Below are 26,286 nucleotides of genomic sequence, written 5' to 3'. Positions count from 1 at the left end.
AAAGTGGTAGGTTCAACTAACCTAAGGACCCTTTACCCCATAAACCATGTGAATCAAAACTCTTCATTCATTCTTCTGCCAAACACAACAACTGATTTTCGTCTATAATTATTTTTTAAGTTAAGAAGGAGCAAGTCAACCAAAGAAACAGCAGTGGCCTCGAACTATGGAATGTTACCGCACTTTGACACATTGACTGAGAGATGCCGAGGCTGTAGGGACTAGCCCCGATGGCTGCAGCCAGGAATGGATGCAGTGTCATTGAACCTCCTCTAAGCAGGCCCTGCAGCACCTTCCACGCTGCTGGGAGATATCCCGAGGCCGGAGTCACTCCCATAATAGGTAGGGATCTCCAATAATAAGTTGCTTTCTTGGATAATAGCTCCCAAGTGGTTCAATTTTAGCTTTACAGGTTTTAGTTTGTTTACTTTTTCTAGTCAAATCTCTCAGATTGCTTTCATCCATACATAGTGTATAATCTAATGTGGCAAAGTCTTCTTGGTAACCCACCTGGACAATGCGATTCATGGGAGTACCATGCTCCTTCATGCAATTCTGCCCTTGATAATCGGGAGGGTTTTCTGTTTCATGCGTGGATGTTGTTGCGCTGTCTACCCTCCAATTATTTTAAATGTTTTGATCAGTTACAAGTTTTCTCAAAACTGCTCTTGTGATGAGTGATTGACAGATGTTACCCAGACACAGGAACAGCACTGAGTTGGGCATCTGCTCAGCCATCTTCCCTTGCACACAGAGGCACCCGCTGACTGCATCAGGAATTTTCTCCTGCTCATTTTCATAATGTGTCTTTTGATGAGTTAAAGTTTCTAATTTTGATGAAGTCCATTTCATCTGTTTTCTTCCTTTATTATGTTAATGTGGTTAATTACACTGATGATTTTCAAATGTTAAATAACACTTTTTTCCTGCCTAAACCATAGTTGATCATGAAATATTATACTTTTTACAAATTGCTGGATATGGTTTGCTTACTATTTGACTACATTAATAATGAGCGTTAGATCACTGTTATGCTGCCCTCATAAAATTATTTGAGATGCATTCCTTTCTCCTGAAATTTTCCGAAAGTATGTGTAAAAGTGGTATTTTTTTCTTCCTTAAATGTTTGATAATATTTAAGAGTAAAGTCACTTGACTTTGGAGTTCTTGAAAGAATGCTTTAAATTATAAATTCACTTTCTTTAATAGATATATGTGTATATATAATTTTGATAATTTGCACCTTTGAGGAACTTTTCTATTTCATCTAAACTGTTGAATTTGTTGGCATAAAAAGATGTTCATAATATATCCTTATTATTCTTTTTTTTTTTTTTTAATTTTTTTTTTCAACGTTTATTTATTTTTGGGACAGAGAGAGACAGAGCATGAACAGGGGAGGGGCAGAGAGAGAGGGAGACACAGAATGGGAAACAGGCTCCAGGCTCCGAGCCATCAGCCCAGAGCCTGACGCGGGGCTCGAACTCATGGACCGCGAGATCGTGACCTGGTTGAAGTCGGACGCTTAACCGACTGCGCCACCCAGGCGCCCCTATCCTTATTATTCTTTTAATATCTCTAGGATCTATAGTAATGTGTCTACTCTTTTTTTTTTTTTCCTTGATGGCATACCTGGTAACTTGTGTTTGCTTTAATTTATGCTCTATCAGTCTAGAGTTTTAACAGTTTTACTGATCTTATAAAAAACCAATTTTTGGGGGGCGCCCGGGTGGCTCAGTTGGTTAAGCGTCTGACTTCGGCTCAGGTCATGATCTCGCAGTTTGTGAGTTCGAGCCCTGCGTCGGGCTCTGTGCTGACAGCTCAGAGCCTGAAGCCTGCTTCAGATTTTGTGTCTCCCTCTCTCTCTGCCCCTCCCCTGCTCATGCTCTGTCTCTCTCTGTGTCTCAATAATAAATAAACATTAAAAAAAATAAAAAAAACCAATTTTTTGCTTTTATTAATTTTCTCTACTGTTTCTCCATTTTATATCTCATTGATTTCCATTCCTAGCTTTATTATTCCTTATTTCTAGTTACTTTGGGTTTTATTTGCCCTTCTTTTTTACCTTCATAAGGTTGACACTTACATCAATGATTTTAAATCTTCTATTCTAAAACTATAAATTTCCCTCTAAGCATGACTTCAGTCAGGCCCACAAATTTATTAAGTCTTCATTATCATTCAAATTTCTAATTTTCCTTGCAATTTATTCTTGCTCTGTGAGTTACTTGGACATAGATTGCTTACTTTCCAAGTGTTTGAGTATTTCCCAGATATCTTTATGTTACTACTTTCTAATTTAATTTTGTTGTGTTTCAAAAACATTCCTGGTATGATTTAATCTTCTTCGAAATTTTTGAGACTTACTTTATGGACCAACATATAGTTTATCTACAGTTCTATGTGCACATGAGAAGAATGTAAATTCTTCAATTATTGGGTATAGTGTTCTATAAATGTTGATTAAGTGATTCTGGTTGATAGTGTTCAAATCATTATCCTTACTGATTTAATGTCTACTTGACCTATCAGTTATTGAGAGAAGTTTGTTGGAATCTCTAACGAGTATGTTGGCTATGTCTGTTTCTCTTCTCAGTTCTATCAAATTATATATTTCAGTGCTTCATTATTTAAGTACTTTGATACTTCAAGTATTTTCATCCTCTATCAGAAGCATATACATTTAGGATTGTTTACGTACCCACTTTATTATTATGAACTATTCCTCTTTACTTATAATACTTTTTTTTTTCCTGAGGTCTGTCTGGTAGGAATATAGTTACTTCAGCTTTTTTATGACTAGCGTTAGCATGATGTATCTTTTTTTCATTCATTTTAACCTATGTCTTTACGGTTCAAGTGGGTCTCCTGGAAACATACTAGCGTTTGATCTTGCTTCTTTATCCAGACTGATAATTTCCTCCTTTAATGGGAATCTTTAATTCATTTATATTTAGTATAGTTATTAATATGTTTGAGCATAAGTCTACTGTCATGCTATTGTTTTCTATTTTTCCCATGTGTATTTTTTCTTTTTTATTCTTTTTCTGTTTTCCATTAGAATTGAGTATTTTTCAGTATTCCATTTGATCTCTTCCCTTAGATTATCACTATCGCACTTTGTTTTGTTTCCTCCATGGGTTGCTCTAGGGTTTACACTCTGCAACTTTAACACTCTTAATTCAAACAATATTATACAACATGATATATATATATATATTTATTTATTATTTATACTGCATATTGCTATTACTATTCTTTTACTTCTATATATGTTATAAACCCAAATTAATAAGGTTTTTAAAATTAAATTTTTGTTAACTTTCCTGGGATAAACTCTATTACTTTTTATACTGTGTTGGGGTCTTACAAATTTTTTTGTATTATTATTATTATTATTATTATTTTCACTAATCTCCACCCCTAGCATGGGGGCTCGAACTCACAGCCCCAAGAACAAGAGTCATATGTTCCACCAACTGAGCCAGCCAGGCACTCCTGGAGTTTTGCTAATTTTTAAAGCATTTTTGCATTATGTTAATAAGTGAAATTAACTGTAATTTTATATCCTCATACTAAGTTTTTCCAAACTTGGTATCAAGATTATACCAGTCTCATAACACGACTGGGAAGATGTCCGTCTTTTATATTCTCTGAGCACCATCGTCCTGTGCCTAGGCGGTTGCAGTAGCCTGAGAGCCGTTCTTTACCCATTCAGTCGTGTCTTATCATATACCTCTGCCTCCAAGTCCATTTGGCACAATGTGGTGATTCTGCTAAAATACACGTCCCTTGCCTAAAACATGAAATGGTTCGTGGCTCATCTTAGCAACTCAGTAATCATTTGTTTTCTGGAGTTCCTCTGGCATCATACATGCTGAAGTGTTGTCATGTGACCACTGGTATCGTCCGGTACAGGCTCACGGCAGCTTTTCTACCTAACATATTCCCACTTCCTATGGTGTTTCGATTTTGACAACAGTGCCTGTTAACAGCTGTCATTTTTCATGCGGTTACCTGTGTGGTGTGATCTGGGGTCTAGTTAGATGGGAAACATTTAGGGAATGGTCATGAGCATGACATTGTGGATGCAGTCACCAAAAATTCTCTGCATTTTCCCTCGGTGTGGGGGCCAGGGCAGAGTTTTACAAGAGTGATACAGTGTTTAAAATAATTGGCGTCAAAATCTGCCCATTTGAAAGCTGTGTCTTCTTAGAGGCAGCTCTACGTCTAAGGTATAGCTTCTATTGGGAGCTGTCCCTTCAGGAGAGGCACATTAGGTGCCGTTTCTGAAACATTTAGTAAAAAAATATGTTCAGTGCACATTTTTTTCCATTTTAGGTTATCTTCTTTACTGTTCTCCCTTCTTCAATACGTGGTGGGATTTCATTTGTTTTCCCGATGCCCTTGTAGAAAGTAGGCCAAAGCACTAAAACGTAATCATCCCAGTTTCGTAGAGGAGGACTTCAAGGCTCACTTAGAGGTTATGTCACTGGTCCAGGACACATGTACCATGCAATAGAACAGGGGTGCAAAATAAGACTTGGTTGGGATCTCGGTGTCCTGGTTTCCTTATCCCCCTGAGCACCGCTTTCCTCATAGGATTGATGCGAGGGATTGAAGACCGTGGTATGGGAAGCACCAGCATAGTGTCCTGTCCTGGGTCGTCTTGTACATATCATACCTGCAAGACACATCAAATAAAGTTCCCACCCCAGGGAACTGAAGTACTGTTTATTATCCCTTCGCACAACTCAGTAGATGTTTAGAGCACTGCCTTGCGAGGTGCCAGGCCTTCTGTTAGGTCCTGTGGGTGAAACGGAGGGGATTGAGCAGTGCTCTGCACCCTTCTGGCATCACCGACTGGGGGGGGGGACCCAGAACCACAGCGCTACCCCAGGAGAGCAGTGGGAGCAGGGAGGCAGGGAGGTGACTGATTTTACCGGGCAGCATTTTGCAAGAGACTTCAGAGAGGAAGTGACACTGGAGGTAAATCTTGAAGGCTGAGTGGACTTTCCTCAGACGGAGGATGTGGGGCAGAGCACTTGCAATGGAGTCAAGGAGCTATTGCAGCCAGACCTCGGTGAACTGACTCGGGCATGCTTCCACCGGACTAGCGAGAGATCTCAGATCAATAGTCAACCCTGCTATGGTTTCTTTGTCACTCTGCCTTTTCTTTGGAACGAATGGAGCTTTTTTGTCTTTTGTCCTTATTTTTCTCCTCTCTGGGGTACAGTGGCAGGTTGTTTTATTTTCCCCTGGTAAGTAACTGGTCCGAATAGTATTTCAGTTACCATTTATGGAACAAGGCCAGTATATTTCTTTCATTTATACAGTGCTGACTAAATTGTCCCTTCCTTTCCTCTTTCTGCGACAACCTTCAGCCTATTTGTAACATTTGAAAAACTTCCTTGCGGTGACATGTTTGCAGCCATTTGTTGTAGAGTCTGCTGCCTGTTGGGCTGCTGTCAGTGTTTGGAAGCAAAGCTATGTGGCTGATTGGAAGCTGATCACCACGTCCTGGTGTAACTAGGCCCCTGGTGCATCGTGACACCCCATGTACCTCACACCTGATCTTGGGAATGGATAGAGCTTTATCTTTAAGTTACTTCTTTAGGGTTACGTTAAGCCAGGGGTGTTTTATTTATTGCTTTACATTTTTCCTAAAATCAGAGATGATTTGTTTCAAGGGGTAAACCACCAAAGTAGAATTTTAGCAGCTTGTTCCTGGGACAAGGGGCAGAGGGGACACTCTATTAAATACATACAGCGAATGTCTTTTGAATCTCTGTACAACAGTTTTCTACTTCATGAGAAGTAGGAGGTGTGGTTGTTGCCCTCCAGGAACTTATAATAGAATCATGGAGAAATACACATACACATTAGATAAAATAGCAAGATGCCATCAAGTGAATTAAAGCAGTATGGAATATACACAGAAGCATGAGCAGAGAAAAGGTTGAAGCTATATATACTCAATTTAGGTCAGTCATGACTTCGACCCGCAGCAAATGAAATAATGGTAATAATAAAAATTGCTTACAATCACATGTGATAATCTAACCATGTATCTGTCTATGTTCTTAGGATCTAAAAAAAAACCACACACACACACACACACAACACGCACACACACTGACTTTAAAGAAAGAAAGATTTGCATTTTCTTGTTTTTCCGATGTTTTCGTGTTGAGGGGAAATTTCAGTCTCCCAGCTGGACAGATTGTCCAGAAGACAAGGCATGGTTGGCCAGGAAGGGTCGGCGTCTATGCTGGGCAGGGTAAAGGACATTTTGACCGAACACAGATTTTCTTTAACGCAATGGTGAGGAAGGAAAAAGGGAGAAAAACCTGGCCTTTCACTCCTTCACCACGGAAAGTTTTGGAGTAAATGGAACATGGCAAAACAAAATGTAATTTGGAACTGATGTTGAAAGTCAACAAGTTGGAAATAGTTGCCGACTGTTCCATATCAATAAATAACTAGAGCAGATGGAAGAACCAGGTGACAAATATTACCAGAAAATTCTCCTAACACTGGCTAAGCAGTGGGAATTTTCCCCACCGTTCAGCCACAAACTGCTTGTGTCCTGTGGATTTTCAGACTACTTCCAAGGAGTCAGGAAAAGGATAGAATTTTACTTTATGCCTTTGGCAGTGGTTCTGACTGTACTGTGTGTTAGAATCACCTGGTGGGCTTGTTAGACACAGATTGTTGGGCCCTTAGTGCTTCAGATTCCATAAGTGTAAGGCCTGAGAATGTGTGTCTCTAAGAAATTCCCAGGAAATGTTGACGTTGCTGGTCTGGGGGCCACATTTGGAGAACCACTGCTTTGGGGAGACGTGGCCTATGACCTGCTTCCGGGTTTCTTGCATTGACCTCCTTGACTCTCATCAGTAATGATACAACTTTGGAAAAATCGAACCCTATATGAGGATCTTGTCTATCACTTGATCTATGCCTTTCCTCTTGTTATTCGGCGTGGCTGTTAGTTTTACCTAATTAAAATGCTGCATCTGGTTTTGGATGGTCTGATTAATTTTGAGGATGGAATTACCCTGAACAGCAATATGTATTTGTTTAGAGCTTCGCTCCCTTCCCTATCAAAGCCTGAGGTTTGATTTCTTTACACATGTATTTTAATAATCATCATCATTAGTGCTGAAATTAGAGATAAAAAAATCACAATCACCCCAGTGTATTTTTAGCATCTAAGCATGAACATTTGATTATTGTTTTCTGTTGAGTTTGTCATATGTTCCAGTAATTTCCAATACAGAAGTACTTTTTGTACCAAATAGGTTTGCCTACAGTGGCCAAATGTAGAGACTTCCCATTCTGTGTTATTTTATACTTCCTACTCCTCTCCTGCTTCCCCAAATAGACACAGTCTATATAAGACTAGATTTATTGGATCTTCATGATTTATACAAGGAATGTATAAGTGATTTTAGTTGTCTCCAGAATAAAGATCTCGTTCCCAGAGTAAAAGCTTCTGAAGCCATGTATTGAGAATAAAATGATTTTATTCATTACGGCATTAACTTAAGATGCATTCTTTCAAAAAGTCCAGCCTGTGTCTGGGATTTAACTTTCTCTTGCCCCTGCTGCCTTTCGTGTCTGTTTTCATCAGGGACTATGGCTTAATCTTCTTCCTTGCCCTGCAGCAGGAGATGGTTATTAGCAGCTAACACCGAAGCTCCGAAAAATGCTAGCTCGCGTTTATTTTGTCCACAGGCAGGCCGGCACACATTCCCCGATCAGGGAAAAATAATGCTGCTGGTCTACTGGAGACGAGTCTTATCTCAAGCACTGGTGGGATGCAGTCAGATAAGTGAGAGAGAGCTACAAATAATACATGTAATTGACCTACGTGCTTCCATATTAGAAGGCCTTGCATTTATGTCCTCCTGAAATAAGACGAGGGGGGTTCCTGGGAGGCAGTAGTTTGCTAAATAACTTGCCCAAGGTCACCCGGTAAAATGACCGGGTAAAGAATTATGACTTTGTGATCCATTCTTTTCCTCTGCAGCCACATCCTTCTGTTCCTTTCTGAAGAACAGAGTCCATGGCTTATACACAGACACTTGCAGAGAGGCACTTCCGAAAAAATGGAAGATCGTGCGTGCCAGATGAGTTTATTCAGTTCATTTGAAAAGAGTTCTTGGAAGGAAAAATAAGACAAAAACAGAGAGGGAGGCAAACCATAAGAGACTGTTGAATACAGAGAACAAACAGGGCTGCTGGAGGGGACGTGGGCGAGGGGTGGGCTAAATGAGTGACGGGCATTAAGGAGGGCACTTGTTGCGGTGAGCACCGGGTATTATATGTAAGCAATGAATCACTAAATTCTACTCCTGAAACCATTATTACACTATATGTTAACTAACTTGGATTTAAATTTTAAAAATTAAAAAAAAAAAAGGGCTCTTGGATTTTATTGCTGGTCTCTTGGAGTAAGAGTTGGAGGGCATGGAGGTGGTGACTCCAGACAAGGAGATGGTGATTTTCTTCTTCTTTTTTTTTTTGAAGTTTATGTATTTATTTTGAGAGAGACAGAGAGCATGCAGGCAGGGGAGGGGCAGAGAGAGAGAGGGAGAATCTCAAGCAGGCTCTGTGCTGTCAGCCTAGAGCCCAACACCAGGCTCGAACCCAAACTGTGAGATCAGGACCTGAGCAGAAATCAAGGGTAGGATGCTCAACCAACAGAACCACCCAGGCACCCTGGGCATGGTAGTTTTCTATGCCTACAGTAATTCCTGACTATATCCAGAGCTATTCTCTCTTCATTTATCCAAGAATGTAAGTGGAAGGATTTTAAATACAGGTACATTTTCTTAGATGCAGGCAACACAGTGTTTTCCGGCTCATTAAGAAAGATTGCTTGGACGATGTTAATTTGCTGTAAAATTTCTATGAGGTCCAGAGAACCAAACGTGGATGCTTTACACCCAGAAGTGAAATAGCCAGGAGAAATGTCCAACCTCACCATGCAACTGGGGCAGTGGAAGGTGCGACTGCCCTCCACTGCTTGAACCTTGCAGAGCTAGGCACTGGACAGAGGATATTATGCCCAAGCAGCTTCAGAAACGCTAGACGCCTCTGACCATGCTTCTGGAAGAGCCCCTGGCTGCTGCTTCAGGATACCCATCATGGCTTCCTGGTCTCACGTGGGTGTGACAGCAGGGCAGGTCAACCACAGACAGAACCTTAATGACAAGGGGATGTGGGAGTTGTCGTCTTTCACTATAACTCTCTACCGTGGAGGAAAATGTGTTTGGCGGGACCAGAGTGGTTTTGAATGAACCAACTGGCAGAAAATGCCACAACTTGTTCTCAAATTTTATTACTTACCATGGTGTGTATGAAGTCATGCTGTGAACCCACTCCCCTTGCAAATGACCGGCCTGGCTTTACACTGGCTATCAGATGAAAACTAATTTCCGAATTTACGTATAGTATATGAAGACGATTAGTACACAGAAAAGCCTAGGCATGTGCTATGATTCTTATTTAGAACTGAAAGTTGTGTATACCTAATTTGGAGAAACTCCCATTTCACTGAATTTGCATGCCTATAATTTCCTTTAAACTTGCTCAAAGATGGCAGCATGATGCATGACAAGGGCAGGCATTGTAGCCGGTTGGATCCAGATTCATATCTCAGTGTTGCTACTTACTGAGCTATGTGATTTGGGGCAAGTTGCTAAGCCTTACTGCTTTTCGCTGGCGAGAACACTGGTGCCGGTGTTAGAAGCCTTTAGCCTGTTGAGCTCTGTGTAACTTAAGTGGGGTCAGGTTTGTCTGGCACATGGCAGACACTGATGAATAGTAGTTTTTCCTTCTTCTGACCATGGTGCGATGATGCCATCATCTGATCCTTTCATTCTGGTCTACCTGTGTATTTATTTTCCAATATGTATCATGTATTTAATCACACAGTTTATTGCTTTAATATTGTTCTCAGGTTATCCCATGTTTACGTTGTCTCCCAGTTAGTGACTGGAGAAGAGAGGGTGTGGCTTCTTGTTATTTTGCCCTATATCTTCTCTCTGAATCCTACTTCCTCCCTAAGTAACTGAAAGAAGTGTGATTGACTAGATCAGAGCCGCTGTGAATGGCTGCACAGGCTGTGCACTGAGCAAGAGCCCCACATCTCATGGAATACCAGTCACACTGAGTGTTCATTACCCTCATCATGTATATTTTAATAATTAATCATATTACACTTACGTGTAGTAGGTCTTGTCCTGATAAAGTCAAGATGATATGGAAACTTTTCAACAAAAAGAAGTGGCATGTCTTGAAGAAGGGCACCTCCTTCTGTTTTGCACAAATGGAAGATGTAGGCACCACATAGGCTGGCAGTGGCCCTGGATAAATTAAAAAAAATTTTTTTTAATGTTTATTTACTTGTGAGAGAGAGAGACAGACAGACAGACAGACAGTGTGAGTGGGGGAGGGGCAGAGAGAGAGGGAGACACAGAATCTGAAGCAGGCTCCAGGCTCTGAGACGTCAGCACAGAGCCCCATGCGAGGCTTGAACTCACGAACGGTGAGATCATGACCTGAGCCAAAGTCAGACGCTTAACCAACTGAGCCACCCAGGTGTCCCAGCCCTGGATAAGTTAATGATATCAACCAATGACAGAGCAGTTCACCTCTTCATGCAGTGATTATTTTTTTGGTGCCTCGTATGTACCAGGCACTATTTGCAGCAGTTAGAGATACCATGGTGATAACATACAGTTACACTAGTTTCCTAGAGTTGCCTTAAATCAGCACAAACAGAAATGTGCTCTCTCACAGTTGTGGAGGCTGGAAATCTGAAATCAAGGTGTCAGGATGGCCGTGCTCTCTCTGAAGGCTCCAGGTAGAACCTCTCCCTGCCTTGTCCTGGTTCCTGGTGGTTGCAGACAATCCTTGGCATTCTTTCTTTGCCTTGTAGACACCACTTTAATCTCTGTCTCTGTTACCACATGGCCTTCTTCCCTGTGTATCTGCGTGTCTTTGTGTATCCTTTCCTCTTCTTATCAGGATGCCAATCATTGGATTTAGGGCCCACCCTGATCTAGTAAGTAACTTAACTAATTACAGGTGCAAAGACCTTGTTTCCACGTGAGGTCATCCTCACAGATCCCGGGGTTAGGACTTCAGCATATCTTTTTGAGGGATTCAGCCAGTTACAGTCATGGAGCCTATATGATTATACCTGGAGATGGATGACAGCAGACAAATAAAGGAACAATAATTATATAATATGTGAGTGATATTAAGTGCTAAGAAGAAAACCCAGCCTCAGGGCACAGGAGTGGTGTGTGTGTGTGTGTGTGTGTGTGTGTGTGTGTGTGTATTTCTATTTTAGATTGTTGGGTTAGGGAAGGCCTTACTGATAAGGTGACAGTTGAGCAGAGACCCGAATTAAAGGAGTAGGCCAGCAGTCTGGATTCTGGGGAGGGATTTTCCAGGCAGAGGAAACAGCCAGCATGCTGAGCATCTGAGAAGCTGCTGGGAGGCCTGTGTGGGAGAGACTCGGGGGGGAGGGCTGTAGGAGGTGAGGACAGGGAGGAAAGTGGGGACAAATCATATAGGTCGGTGAATAATAGGATGTTACGACCTTTCTGATTAAGATGGGAAGCCATCTCAGGGTTTTCAGCAGAAGAGGACATAATCTGATACACATTTTAAAGGATAGCTCTGTTGCCATAGTGGAGAGACTATAGCGAGTCAGGCTGGACACAGAGGGGCTCTACTCACACTTAGTGCAGTGGTGTAGACCAGAGCTACTGGGTGTGCAGGCTGTGTGGAGTGAGAACTCTGACCCTGCAGGAATCACATGCCCAGGCTAATCACATGCCCATGATCCAGAAGCCCAGCCCTCTCTTCTCCTCAACCCTGAGTTCTTCCCTGGTCCTTTATTATCTATGGCATCTTTGAGGTAGGTATTGGATTGGAGGCTTTGCTCATCCTGTGGGTACAAATTTGGGGGCTCAAAAATCATTTTAGGAATTAATAGTCACAAGCTGCTGCAGGCCAGGCTTTCTTTCACATTACATTTTCCTCAAAAATTCATTGGAAGTCTTTCTCCTGTTTCTTTTCCCATCCCTTCCCTTCTTGAACAACTTAGACATTAGGTGAGTGAGGTAGGTAGGCATCCATGATGGGGGAGCTGCAGTGTCTCTTCTGTGGTGTCCCTCCTAACAAGCTCAGTTTCTTACTGTCGAGGATGGGGGTTACCGTTGAGGAAAGGGAGAAAACTGGAAGGGAACCTGTGGTATCAGAGTAAAACCAGAGGTACTACTGTGAACTCAAAGTTTTCAATATGTATAAATAGAGAAATACCAATGTACAAGTGTGTGTGTACATATGCATTCGTACGTGTATCTTCTAGCTCTGCTACTGAGAGACCCTGGGAACAGTGACACCCCAGCAGCGGTAAACACACCCAGAGTCCAGTTCTTGGCTTCTAAATACTACTTTATACTGAGAGGAACCAGGGCTGTTGGGAGCCACTGATGAATGCAAGCAGAAACAGTACAAGATGGGGCTAGAACAAGTTGGGCCTGGAAAGCAAGGATGTGTTCAGAGAATTGTGGGACAAAAGGACCCAGAATTCACCTTGAATGCTCCCCACCCCATGCCCTCTGGCCAAACTGGACATAATTTGAGCATCAAAATAAATGAAGATGATACTAGGGGATTATAACCCAAGAATAAAATGGAAAATAACGAGTCCACGTATATACAAATAAATACCCTGAAGAGATTCTTGAGGAATGGGATATTTGCATAGTTTCGATTACATTCCCTCTGAATACTTATTAAATACGAAGATGAGGGGTGCCTGGGTGGCTCAATCGGTTAAGTGTCTGACTTTGGCTCAGGTCATGATCTCACGGTTCATGGGTTCGAGCCCCGTATTGGGCTCAGAGCCTGGAGCGGCTTCGGATTCTGTGTCCCCCTCCCCCCCTGCCCCTCCCCTGCTTGTGCTCTGTCTCTCTCTCTTTCAAAAATAAATAAACATTAAAAAAATACAAAGATGAAAAGAGTAGCTCTACAGTGGAAAAGTCTGGCAGGCCCCATCTTGATCAAGTGATCACAGTTAATATGACCAGTAATTCTCACCAAAAATGCAAACCTGACTCTACTCATGAGCAAACACCAGACAAACTCAAACAGAGTGACATTTTGCAGAATAACCGGCCTGTAGTCCTCAGAAGTGCCAAGGTCATGAAAAGTCAAGGGGAGACTGAAGAACCATTTCATACAGAAGGAGGCTGAAGAAACATCAGAACTCTGTGCAGTGTGTGGTTTTTGAGGTTTTGGGGGGGTGGGGAAAGCTTTTGTCACAAAAAAACATTACTGGGACACTTGGAAAAATTTTGTTGGAGCCTGAGGATGGATGATACTCATCTATCAGTATTAATTTCCTAGTTTTGGTAGTTGTCTTGTGGTTATGTAGGTTATGTCCTTGTTTGGAGGAAAATACCGCTAAAGTAGCCAGGAATCTAGGGGCATCTGGTTAACAACTCTCAGATGGTTCAGTAAAAAAAAAAAAAAAAAAAAAAAAAAAAAAAAAAAAATCATACTATATTTGCAACTTCCCTGAAACTTGTGTTTGTTTACAATAAATTGCGTGAGGGCATGAATTTTGAACCGTGCATCAATAAAGGAGAGGCCGGTATAGGATGCCCGAATTATTTGGTCTGTTCTTGAGGTTAGCATCCTCACCACTACTAAATTCTCTCCTGTGTGTGTGAGTGTGGAAATCTCCAGGGTCCCCAAGGGTCCCGGTGCTTCCTCTACATGGGATACGGCGTGAGCTCTGGATGGATGCAGGCCCTTCCTGGCGACAGTGCGGCGGTATGTGAAAACGAGGGCTAAGACAAAGCAAAACAAAAGAAGCACTGACTCTGGGCTGCAGGTAGCCATAGCGGAGCGGCTCTGACAGCGGTGTGCTTCCCCAAGCTTTCCGACGGACGAAGCGGATTCTCTAAAGCTCGCCAGGTGTAGACATCGCCCTGATATGACTTGGCAGATATTGTGGTCGTGTCTATTAACTCTATTTGGCTCCCTGAAGGCAAAACATGAGCCGCATATGTATTAAGGAAGAAAACAGGAAGCACAAATAGAAAAAAAAAAAGTGGTGGGCTTCTGTTTTATTTCCTTCCAGAGTCCCATGAGTGAACAACTGTATTTAAACATTTTGTCTGGATGTGGTTTTGTAAGCCTGAAGAATCTTGTCTCTTATATCTGTGCTTTCTCACCGCCCCCCCCCACTCCCAAGGCGATACCTATAATCCCATTTTTTCCCAACAAGCTTGCCCCTTATGGCTGGCGGGGCACCAGTTTTATCCTGGCTAAGGCTGTCATTCTATGGCTAATGTTTAGTAATGCTTTGCGTTGGGATAGAGAAGAAATCAGCCTTTTCAGCCATGAAAGGCTTCGAATTATGGGACTCCTGATCATCTTGTCTTGGCAGAGGACTTTTTATAGAAGGGCCGCCTTTCCTTCCTTTCTCCTCTGCTTGCAGCAGGGTGGGGCTGGGACTAGTGTGAGGCCTGGAGGCCCCTAGCACGTAGAATTTAAGGGGGCATCACTCTCAGGGTTGTGCAGGTGCAGGGTCAGCGCCTGAGGGTCGTCACCTTCTTAAATGAGTTGTAGGCACCTGCAATCATGTGAGTGTTTCTCCCTTTTGTGTGTCATGAAGGACCCAGCAGATGCCAGTGCTCTGAGTTTTTCCTCTATGTTCCCCAGTATCACTAATTTGGCAAGTAGCATTTCCAAGGGACGGTAGATGATGGTTTCACCATGTTGCTGCCACTCCTCAAGACACAAGATTTCCAGCCATGTACCAGGGCATCATCTTTTCTTCTCCACCAATTTCCCATTTGGGTCCTGTTTCTTGTACCATTTTGCTCCCGGGTAATAAATTCTGTATCAGAAAGTTCAAACAGCCGTAGGCGACAACAGCCTCCGCGTGTTGGCTTAAATCAATTGGAGGACTTGCTTTTCTCTTGCAACAAGAAGCCTGGAGACAGGTAGCCCAGAGTCAGCAGGGAGATGTCCCGAGAGCCTGGATCCTTCCATGTTTCCACTCAGCCCTCCTTAGCATTGCTTGTCTCCCAGTATTCACAATATGGCTGCCCCTCTTCTAGCATCACATTTATGTTCTAGGCAGAGACAAGACCATGGGCAAGAGGTGCATAACTGATAAGTCCACTTCTCTAGTAAATAGCTTTCTCACAAGCCCAACCAGTGGCTCATGCTTATGTCCCATTGGTCACTACTGTGTCCTTCAGCCGCCCAGTCTGCAAGGCAACCTGAAATCCAGTTGTTGTTGCGTTGTGGTTTTTTTGTTTGTTTTGAGTTTATTTACTTTTAGCTAAGGATGTTGCCATCCCCAATAAGAGGTTGGTTATGTTGGGAGAATAGCTCTTGGGTAGGAAACTGGTGGTCTTGTCATGGCTCTGGAAACAGCAGGTGACAAGGAAAATGGCTGCCAGGTGGCCTTTGGCTGCTGCCAGCTTGCATCCCCCCCTTGTCATCCCCACCACAGAAAGGAACCTCTTTTCTTTCAATTCCTGAACGTCAGTGTCGGGAAGACTCTGGTTGTCTTGGGTGGCACGTCCATCCCTGTGATGACAGGGGACAGGAGCCATTCTTGTCATCTCCACCTTACCACCCGGGGCAGGGGTGGCTTCCTGAGGATGGGACAACAGATAAAAGCAGGTTGCTGCTACAGGCAAGCTACATTTCTATCCCAGATATTAAAAGAAGTGATCAGTATATGTGGGCAAAGACAAAAAGAGAGGCCTGTCCAAGGGGAGAGAAAACAACATTCATGGCGGGTGTGTGAGAATTGTGTATGCGGTTCTGGTGGTGGTCGGGAACCTAGCTTGGCTGCAAAAGAAGGGAAATGAAGAATGAAGTAGGGAGGGCACCAGGGGTTGGTAGTTAAAAAAACATTTATGTTCTGTCTAGTAAGATTCTGTAGAATCTTCTCTCTGAAGAAGGAATGTTGTTACCTTGACAAAATACCCACCTCAAGCTGTCTCTTCTATCCTGTATGTTTTTGACCTTATGTTAGTTAGCATTAGGCTCAGCTATGACAGAAAATCCCAAATAATTCTTAATTGTAGCTGCTTACAATAGACATGATTTGTTGTTGTTCTCACATTAATGTGCAGGTAGGCAGTCCAGGGCTGTCACGGTGCCTTCACGGTCTCAGGGACCCAAGCTGCTGCCATGTTGCTTCTTCACATGTGACTTCAACCTCATGGCCTATAGAAATGTGGTGGTTGAGGAAGAAGGTTGGATGCGGAGACACAGCATACCATGCCTAGGCATTCTGTCCCTTGGGGAGGGTTCCCAGAAGCTGCCCAATGACACTTCCAGTTATGGCCCTTAGCGTAGGTCTTAGTCCCATGGCCACATCTGGCTGCAAGGGAGGCCCAGCCCCAGGCCCTATTCTGTGGATGGAGAGGAGAATGGAAGCTGGAGGGCACTTAGCAGTCTCTGTCCGGGCACAGCCCTCTATCTGAAGGTCACTTCAGGGATTGCCAAGCCACGAACCTGTGCTTGCCCCTCTCAGCAGCCCATGGGCACTTCCTTCACAAGGTGGACTATGCCTCTGAAGGCGGCCTGAGGGAGCTTTAACAGCAGCTTTTGTGAGGCTATAAAGAATAGCCCTTGTCCACAGCGCAATTTTGAATCTCTGCAGTGATAGGAAGTTACACTAATTTTTAGCTGAGGTAGAAAAGAGAAGGAGACAGTTTTCGAATGGAAGTTACCTAACTGGATTCTCCAAGGGGGCATTGTAGCACCAACAGGCTGCAATTTCTTAGGAGGATGCTGAGTTGGGGTGCCTGGGTGGCTCAGTCAGTTAAGCTTGATCTCGGCTCAGGTCATGATCTGATGGTTCATGGGTTCAAGCCCCGTGATGATCTCTGTGCTGACAGCTCAGAGCCTGCTTAGGATTCTCTCTCTCTCTCTCTCTCTCTCTCTCTCTCTCTCTGCCCTCCACTTCCCATTCTGTCTCCCTTACTCTCTCTCTCTCTCTTTCTTTCAAAAATAAGTAAATATTAAAAAAAGAAGGATGCTGAGTTCTTAGACCTCAAATCTCTGCCATTTCTCCTGTATAGTATTTGCACAGCTCAGCATGCCTCCTGTGACTTACAGAAGGTCATTGTGTCTAAACTGAGACCTCTCATATGATGCTACAGTTTTCTTTCCTTCGGATATCCACAATCTTTACCCATGTTTAGAAAAGTTCCCAGAGCTTTGTTTCATCCATGGGTCTTGTTAATGATGTAAATACCGTGGCCATTGAATTTATTCTCCTTGAGAAGATGAATTCACTTTGGCTGTAAAAAATTACAGCGTTCGTGTTCCACACACAGACAGCAATTTGACCTCTTCTTGATGACTTAGGATGAATATTATGTATACTAATTATACTAATTAAATAATATTCTTCAATTGTATACATAATCACACTTTAATTCTGAGGCTGTGTTCCTACTGAACACAAAGATCAGGAAGGTCAAGGTGATTATCTTCATTTTATGATTCAAAGAGGCTAAAGTATTTGTGCTCATACTTGTAGCAAAATTAGAATTAGAACTGGAACATGTGACCCCAAGTTCATGACTGTGCGCACAGCGATAGCCTCAGGGTCTGTGGAGTGGTGCATGGCCGCAGGCCCCTTCGTCAAATGGCCGTGGGGACTGCTGTGTTTTGAGTCCTGTGTTCTCCTCCTCATTTTCCTTTTTCTCCCCTCTCTCTCCCATACAAGCTACGAGCTATATTTGTGCTAGCAACGTTCCTATTTCGGCTCTTTCCCATTTTAATCTGTTTGTTTTCATCTGTTAGGACCTTAGCAATGAGGAACAAGATGGTTTACGTCTTTATGCAAGGAAAGAGAGGAGGGACTGGGCTGAGTGGGGGCCTGCCAATAGCATTCACGGGATCTCTGACCTCCCTTGTTGGTTCCTAAGTGACTGTTCAGATTCGGTTCCTGGTTCTGGGTTGCGTTCCAGGTCCTGGGAGCTTGCTGATGGCTGCATTCCAATCAAGTGAGATCACAGCCGTCACCTGCCTCTGTGCACGCCTGTCTGTGTTATACGTGTATTCGTAAGTGACTGGTCCAGAGCTAGTATTATCTTGGAATACAACATTTGCAAAATCCAAGGACAGTTTTCCAGTTTGTATGTCACCTACAATTATCCTGTGGGTCCCTCCGTTCGGAGACATCTGTCTCTTTTGCTCTCAGGGTTCCTTGGTATATATTCTTAAATGCACTTCGAATGCTTACAAGGTCTGTGAGACCCTAGGTCAGCAGGAAGGAAGAGACGTTTGGGGAGGGAAGGAAAGAGGAACGGCAAGAAGGAGACAAATGCCTAGTTCCTTACCCAGGAGGCAGCCTGCACCAACTCCCTACTCCGGAAACCTCAGTAGCAGCTGTCCCATTGTGACCTAATTTTGGTTATAGCTTTCCTTTATTATTTATATGTTTTCTACATTCCATTCCCTGGGCAGAGTTGTTTTTGTTTTTGTTTTTTTTCTTGGTCTAACTTTCCATAAAGCCCCTCAATTTTAAAGAATTTGTCATCTTCCACTCTAGTGCCTACTTTGTTTGACATTTATTTTCCTTTAGATTTTACCCTTTGTGTTGCACTAAGTCTTTGTTGATGGATGAATCTTGATGGTTTTTAAGAAGCAGGAAATACTTTTTTTCCCCCCTCCTCACTGATTGATTTTCTTGATGGAACATGAGTGTAATTTATATAATTTATACACATCTCAGTGGTACTAATCTTGTTTTGTTGTTGTTCTCAAGACAGCTTTGACAATGAGCTGCTACTTTCTCTTTGATTCTTAATTCAGCATTAATAAAACACCATGCATTCGTGTTATCCTCGATAATAGTGAAAAATGTGCTTAAGACTTCGCCATAGTTGTTTTCAAGTTCTTGGTAGATTTCCTTTTCTTCTTACTCTTAAAAGGTTTAGCAAGTAAATTTAAGGTCAAATGGGGAGAGCTAAGCTTCTCCCTGGCATGAAAGCTTTCTGGTTGGGTGTTTTTGTCGCAATGGGCTAAGAGTATGCCTTCTGGCTAGTGCATGGAACTTTGCTATGGGGGTTTGCTCTAAGTTCATCCTTGGCTAATTTTATTCCTAATAAAATCTCCTAATTTTATTTTGTGGCTAAAGTCCTCACCAAACATATAGATGCTGAGACTGGACAGAAAGACCTTTTCTGGTAAACTCTTTCTTCTTTAAAAATTTTTTAAATGTTTATTTTTGAGAGAGAGAATGAGAGAGAGACAGAGTGTGGAGCAGGGGAGGGGCAGAGAGAGAGAGAGAGAGAGAGAGAGAGAGACAGAATCTGAAGCAGGCTCCAGGCTGTGATCTGTCAGCACAGAGCCTGACGTGGGACTCAAACTCATGAACTGTGAGATCATGACCTGAACTGAAGTTGGACGCTTAACTGACTGAGCCACCCAGGCACCCCTACCTTTTCTGATAAACTCTTAATCTTCATTGGAATGAGTCAAGATGAATTCTGTAAGGGCATCTATTTTGGAAAATGTATAATGGCAATTGTGGTTTCTCTCACAAACAGACGTTTGTGTATAAAAACAATGTGCACAATGATTACAAATAATTTTTAGGTGTGCCTGACTACAGATAGGATTTGTGTGCTTTGATTTATTTCCCTGTGGGAATCTGTTGTTTGTGATTGCGGCTGAGGTTTACATTGCCAGGCACCGGGGCCAAAGCAGTGAGGGTTTCCCTGCTGGCTCCCTCAGGGGCAGAGGCTCTCCCCCTGGGCACTTTTGACCTTCCGGACCAGATCGTTCTTGGTGTTTGAGGCTGTCTAGTGCACTGCAGGATGTCGGGCAGTGTCGCTGGCCTCTACCTAGTAAATGCCAGAAGCATCCCCTTCTCAGTCATGATGGATCAAAGATGTTTCCAGACCTGGCCAAATGTCCCCTGGGGACGGGGCTGCCAGAGTCAGCAAACAAAATCAGGGGATACCCAGTTAAATTTGAATTTCAAGTCAGCTGCAATTTTTTTTTATTGTGGTTAAATACACATAACATAAAATTTGCTATTTTATCCATTTTCAGGGGTACAGCTTGGTGGCATTGAGTACATTCACTTGTCGCACAACCATCACCTCCATCTGTCTCCGGACATTTTCATCTCCTTAGACTGAAAGTCTGTCCCCATGGAACAGCAAATTCCCATTCCTTCCCATCCCTCCCTCCGCAGCCCTTGGCAACCACCGGCCCACTTTCTGTCTCCACAGATTTGACTATCCTAGGTACCTCATGTAAGTGAAATTGTACAGTATTTGTCCTTTTGTGACGGGCTTATTTCACTTAGCATCATGTCCTCAAGGTTCATCCAGGCTGTAGCCTGTGTCAGAACTTACTTTTTTTTTTAATGCTGAATAATATTCCATTGTGTGGATAGACCATCGTTCGTTTATCCATTTATCCACTGATGGCCATTTGGGTTGTTTGTACCTTTTGCCTATTGTGTATAATGCTGCTATGAACATGGTTGCTGCTGCTGATTTTTAAAGGATAAGTATATCCCATGTAGTTTTGGGATATACTTATATTAAAAATTATTCATTGTTCATCTGATGTTCAAATGAACTGGGCATCCTGTATTTTATCGGGTAATCTTACCTGGTTAAGAACCATGACCCTAGGCACTACCTTCCTTCCTCAGGCCCTGGCTTGGGGCTGCATGGACAGCAGTTGAATTTAGGATTGCCATAGACAACTTACATGTTAAATCCTGGGTATTCCCAGACTTTGAGCACCGTGCAGCACATGCAGAGCAAGGTGAGCACGGTAGCATTTGCTTTCTTCAACTTTGTGAGTCAACAACTGGGGAAAGGTGATGCAGTTGCTGACCTTTCACTTTGATTTGCTTCTCACCCACTTTATCTGGTAAATTAATGTTTATTAAGGTGTTTATCGAGAGAATAATATCGCGATCGAATTCTTCAAAGAGTCAAGCTAAAGAAACAAGTTGGGGTCCTCACTGTCCACTGGTCTCCATTACAAATGATCCCTTTCTTCCCGTTTTGCATTGTCTACCACCCAGAGAAAGCCACTTAATAGATTACTCTTACCTGATTGAGGATGGTTGAGTGTGGCCACCTAGAACTTTGCCTCTGAGGCACGGGGACTTGGGTGGACCCTGGCTGCGCCACCCACTTTGGGCAAGGGGCTTACTCAGCTTCAGTTTCCTATCTGTAATAAACAGATGACACAAATGCCTTCTCCAGTGGGGTCACCCTAAGAGATGACGGAAATAATACAGATAATGCTCCCTCTGTGGGAATATCTGGCCGGTGGCAGGTACTCAGCTAAGCTTAACTGTGGAGCTGGGGTGAGGTTTCGATGACACAAAGATAGCGATAATTACTAGCATTTATTAAGTGCTTGCTGTGTTCTGTGCACAAGCCTAAAGGTCTTAGGTGCATTGTTGCACTGAATCCTTACACTGAGCCCCGGAGGCTTGTGTCATCATCATGATTCCTTTTCCCAGGTGAAGAATGTGAAGCACAGAGAAGTTTAGCTTCCCTGAGGGTGAGTCTACTGAGTGGCAGAACTGGAATTTGTGTCAAAGCATCCTGATTCCAGAGTGAATAGCCATCCTGACACTCAGCGACACATCAGCCTGGGGGACGATGCTTCTGGAAGGATGTAGAAGTGACACATGCGGGGGAAACTGAGGCAGGAGGTGATGTGAGGTCAGCCAGGACAACCCTGGAGGTAACCTTCCTTCAGAATTTCTGGAGAGGTGCTTTAGAGCCCCTTGAGCCCAGCCCTCAGGAAGGATGCTTTTTTCCAGAACGCCTTCTGTGCTTCCAACCTACTCAGAAAAATCCAACTTACAAAACATTATCTGAGCAGCACCAAGGACTCCAGCCACCAACCCCCAACTTGAGGAAATGCAATATTTATTTTTCACAAAAGCCAAAATGGTTTTAATCTACCTACACTGGCTCAGAGGAGAAGTCAGCTGGTGCCCACGTGGCTCTCCTGGTTTCCTGGGGCCCTCCCCCCACATGTGCTCTCCTGGGGGCTCCCTCCTCCACCTCACCCCTGCCACCAGGTGCTCGGAGGTGTCGGCAGTTAAACTTTTGATTGAAAATTTTGCCTCATCTTTCTTTCCTTCGGCGATGTTTTGCTTTGGGGCCTCGAAAGGAGCCTTTGGTCCCTGGGCTGCTGTAGACAGACATCACCTCACCTGGTATGTTTTTCTCCACTGAAAAAAACTTTGCGCCAACTCCTGCACCCTTTCAGACTCACCCCGTGGAGTGCACGTTCAGGCTGTTTCTTGGGGCTTCTTCCTGAGACAGGATCTCTCAGGGGGGTATGGATTCAGTCGTCATGAGTTTCCAGTGTTGCATCATTGCTGAAAGGATGTCAGCCGTCAGCTCTGGCTTACAAGATCTTCCTGTTATGACTTTATATAGGGTGTCAGATGGTGAAAACCAGAGCAGCCCGGGAATGAGAAACGAGAATTCTGCTTCTGTGCGGCTTTGTCTTTCACCAAGCACCCTGTTCCCACAAGAGGAGGCCCTATGGGAGCTTAGGGGATATGTGTCTGGCTTCCAAAGTCACAGATCGGAGCGTTCTTTTATATTCACTTGACAAGTCCTGCATGTGCCCTTTTACCTGTTCTCTCCCATATTATGAGCCTAAGGGTCTCTTATTTCAACATCTTTGTATTTTCTCTGGAAGCTCAATGGGAATTTAATCACAGAATTTAGGGAGCTTGTCATATAAATACATGTAAAGTGAAAAAGATGAACTTTTCCCCCGGGTGAGTAAGGGCAGCAATCAATCAAAGGAAAGCACCAGGAGAAGGAACGGAGGGAACGCCTCCCTCCCCCCTGGGACCACCTGTCCCGGGGAGGACAGCCCACACATGGTGTGGCAGAGCAGACACAGCTGAACATACAAGCGAGGCTGCGTGCTTGTTCACATGTTGGAGCTGGAAGGGTAAGGAGCATTCTTGTCGAAGAAGGCGCGTGTGAGCACCAGAGTTTTGGGACAAAAATATTTCTCCTGGAACATCTATCGAAACATTTGTGTGATGTGCAGCAGAGTGTGTGTGGGGTGGGTGTGAATATATCTGCGTAGGTAAAATGAGGATAATGTGAACAATCCGGGGGAAGAAGGGAAGGGGTGATATTGGGAATCCTAATTTTCGTTAGAGAGACGCGCGTGAAGGTGCTCACAGCCAGGCAGAAGGAAAAAAGGCAACGTTTCTGTCAATACAACATTTGCAACAGGGTTTTTTTTTTTTTTTTTAATGATTCTTTTGCTCCGATTGTTGGGCTGGCACCAGTCAGTTCAACATTTGTCTTACGGATAAGGTGAGGTTGGGATGGCATTATATTTGGCCAGGTCATTGGACTTGGAGGTTCATCTTTACGGCGAGCTCATCTGGAAGCTTTGCCTCTTCCTCTGTAGTCCTTCTGCAGAATCAGAATGGTGTGCAGTTAAGAATGTGTGGGGCCTAGATCCCAGCTCGCTATTTGCAGGACCTTCACTAGTTCACATACTGCTCTGGTCTCAGTTTCTTGTCTAACAGACGGTAATGATAGAATCACCAACTCTGCGGTGAGGCTACCCACCTAGCACGATCTTCCGAGCACTAGGACGGTCTGAAGCTGGCGTGGCTTCCATCAGGGAGTTGAGAGCTCCCTTGCTCGGGAGCTGGTCAAGCTGCTACTGAATGGTCGGTGTTGGGGATGTTGCAGAGAAAGTTCTCAGGTGGAGGGACAAGACGACCTCAGAGGTGTCCTCCATCAGTGAGATAACACACGAAGAGTGCCTCCTCTTATACCTGTGATGGGGTACATCGTTCCCCCCCCGCCGATTCCTGCCCAAAGATATGTCCAAGTGTTAACCCCTGGTACCTGTGAATGTGAACCTATTTGGAAATAGGGGCTTTGAAGAGATAATGAATTTAAGTATCTCAAGATGAGAGCATCCTGGATTTGGGGCAGACCCTGAGTCCAGTGACTGGTGTTCTTTTACGAGAAAGGAGAGGGAGACTTGAGGCACTGAGACCTCCAGAGGGGAAGGCAGAGATGGGAGAGATGCGTCTGCAGGCCCAGGAACACCAACGGTCGCTGGCGACCACCAGCAGCCAGGTGAGAGGCGTGGGACAGATTCTCCCTCAGAGCCTCCAATGGGAACCAACCCTACCACACCATGATTTTGAACTTCCGGCTGCCGGAACTGCGGGACGATACATTCCTGTTGTTTTGAGTGACCACTGTGGTATGATGTTATAGTAGCCTCAGGAAGCTGATGCAATACCTGACCCCTAAGAAGCGCTCCGTGATGACAAGCTCTTCCAGGTACCACTGCTGTGACTACCAGCAGTAGGTCTGTGTGTTCCTGCAGAGATCAGTTATTCCACTTCCAAGAACATTCCCAACCCTGGATTGTTGTTGTCGGTTAACTTCCTGGAAGTAAAAGCTCTTCTACAAACCCTGCTTGTCGATAGACTTAAGAGGACAGGACGCACTTATTTAGGGGTAGCAAATTAAGACCTTTAGGATTAGTGGCATGTCTCGACAGTCCAGACCTATGTGAGAAGTAGGTTTACGTAGAAAGCGCTAGTGTGTTATCTACGTGAAGTGTGGAACATAAAATTCAGGAGAGTTCCGTTCAGAATGCCAGGCCAGGTATCACAACGTCTCTTATGGCAGGGGCAAGGGCTCTTACCGGAAATCTGTCCTCGCTACACATTTCTTCTGTGCTCATGGCTCAGGACAGCTGGATCTGGAGGTTTAGCTGTTGCAATCACAATTTTTATAAACTTGGTGATGAGTCTCAGGCTCACCTATCTGTACCTGACCCAGTTTCAGTGGCTACCTTTGAGTCTGCATGTTGAGAGATCAGGCCGAACAGAGAACTGAGGGAGTAACAGCACTTTTACGCACAGTAGGAGAAAAGCCAAGGGGAACAAAAGAGAAAGGAAGCTCTTTGGATGTAAAGGCAGGGGCAGAGATTTATCCTTCACTAAATCTAAGGACTGAAAGCCTGATGGAGGGAGGGTTCAAATGTGAATTCAATTCTCATGCTCCTTTCGTGACCTCCTTTAAGGAAGGCCAGCTTTGAGGAATGAGGCTTTCCCAAGGGGATGATACATTGTCTTCATCACTTTATGTACTTTTCTCAGAAGTCCATTGGTTTCCTGGAATTTTTACTTAGAATTCCAGATAGTCCAACAATAAGTTTTCAAGGGCCATGGTTTTTACCAATAAAATGAATGGCAGATGTTTTCGTTGCAGTGTGTTCCTGTAACCTGATTGATTACAAAGCCTTTGGGGGATGGTGATAGCGTACTGATTGTCTTTCCAACTCGATGTTCTCCCGTTACGAAGGAGAATCTCCTTTGCTTTGAGACAGATAGGATGGAGAAGGTCAGCATTCTTATTCCCTGCCTGAATTTCCCCCCGCTGGAGCTGGGGCCACATGATCTCCATGGGTAGCCCTTTATTGGCCCATAAGTCCAAGACCAATACTTGATCCAAAGCCTAAGGCCTATGTGTACACTTGTAGGTTAGGAACATGAAAGGTCATGCTAATCAGGTCATTTTCTGCTATTGACATATGTCTGCATAATCTGGTGCTTCAGCTTCCTAAGACCTACTTTCTACCCCTGGTAGTTGAGGTAGTTGGGAGCCTGTCATGTGCTGGCTAACACATCCTGTCTTGGTAACATGTCCGGTGTCCCAAGAATTTGCAAAGTTGGATCGTTCTTGCTGTACCGCTCTCCCCTGTCTTACCGCTCTGGCTGTTTGTGGGAACCAGGCTTCCTGGAAACTCCCCACCCACTTGCATGCATTGCCAACGTTCCCTGCCCCCAGCTTGCCCTTCCTGGTGCCCCACTCATGGGGAAGCATTCTGTGCCAAGAACTGTGCCAAATGTTTAGGACACAAAGGAGGCAAGTGATGGAGAGGACATACAAAATAAGTGGATAGCTCTCATAAAATGTGATGACAACTCTGTAGGTGGATTTTTGTGGGAACAGAGAAAATGGGCAAGTGGTCCAGGAGCTGGTTTCCAGATGCTGGACTCCTTTGGTAATGGGCTCTGTCGAGCAGACTCAAGTTCCTTCAATGCCTGCAGCTGGGGGGGTCCCCCATCGTGGTCTCGCTGAAATCTGAAAGTGTGGTTCCAGATTCCTTCCCCTTCCAGGCTGCTCCATCCTTTACAACCCCATGCTG

General features: G+C 44.0%; 1 protein-coding gene across 1 annotated transcript in view; it reads left to right on the top strand.

Moving 5' to 3' along the window:
• The window catches only part of DISC1 (DISC1 scaffold protein), a 307,604-nt gene that overhangs the window by 173,847 nt on the left and 107,471 nt on the right, over window positions 1-26,286 (top strand). The window lies entirely within an intron of this gene.

This window comes from Lynx rufus, unplaced genomic scaffold (assembly GCF_022079265.1).
Source record: "Lynx rufus isolate CCGP_SWC_20201006 ecotype Redwood Valley unplaced genomic scaffold, mLynRuf1.p SCAF_25, whole genome shotgun sequence".
NCBI classification, from domain to species: Eukaryota; Metazoa; Chordata; class Mammalia; order Carnivora; family Felidae; genus Lynx; species Lynx rufus.
This window is presented reverse-complemented; position numbering and strand designations above follow the sequence as displayed.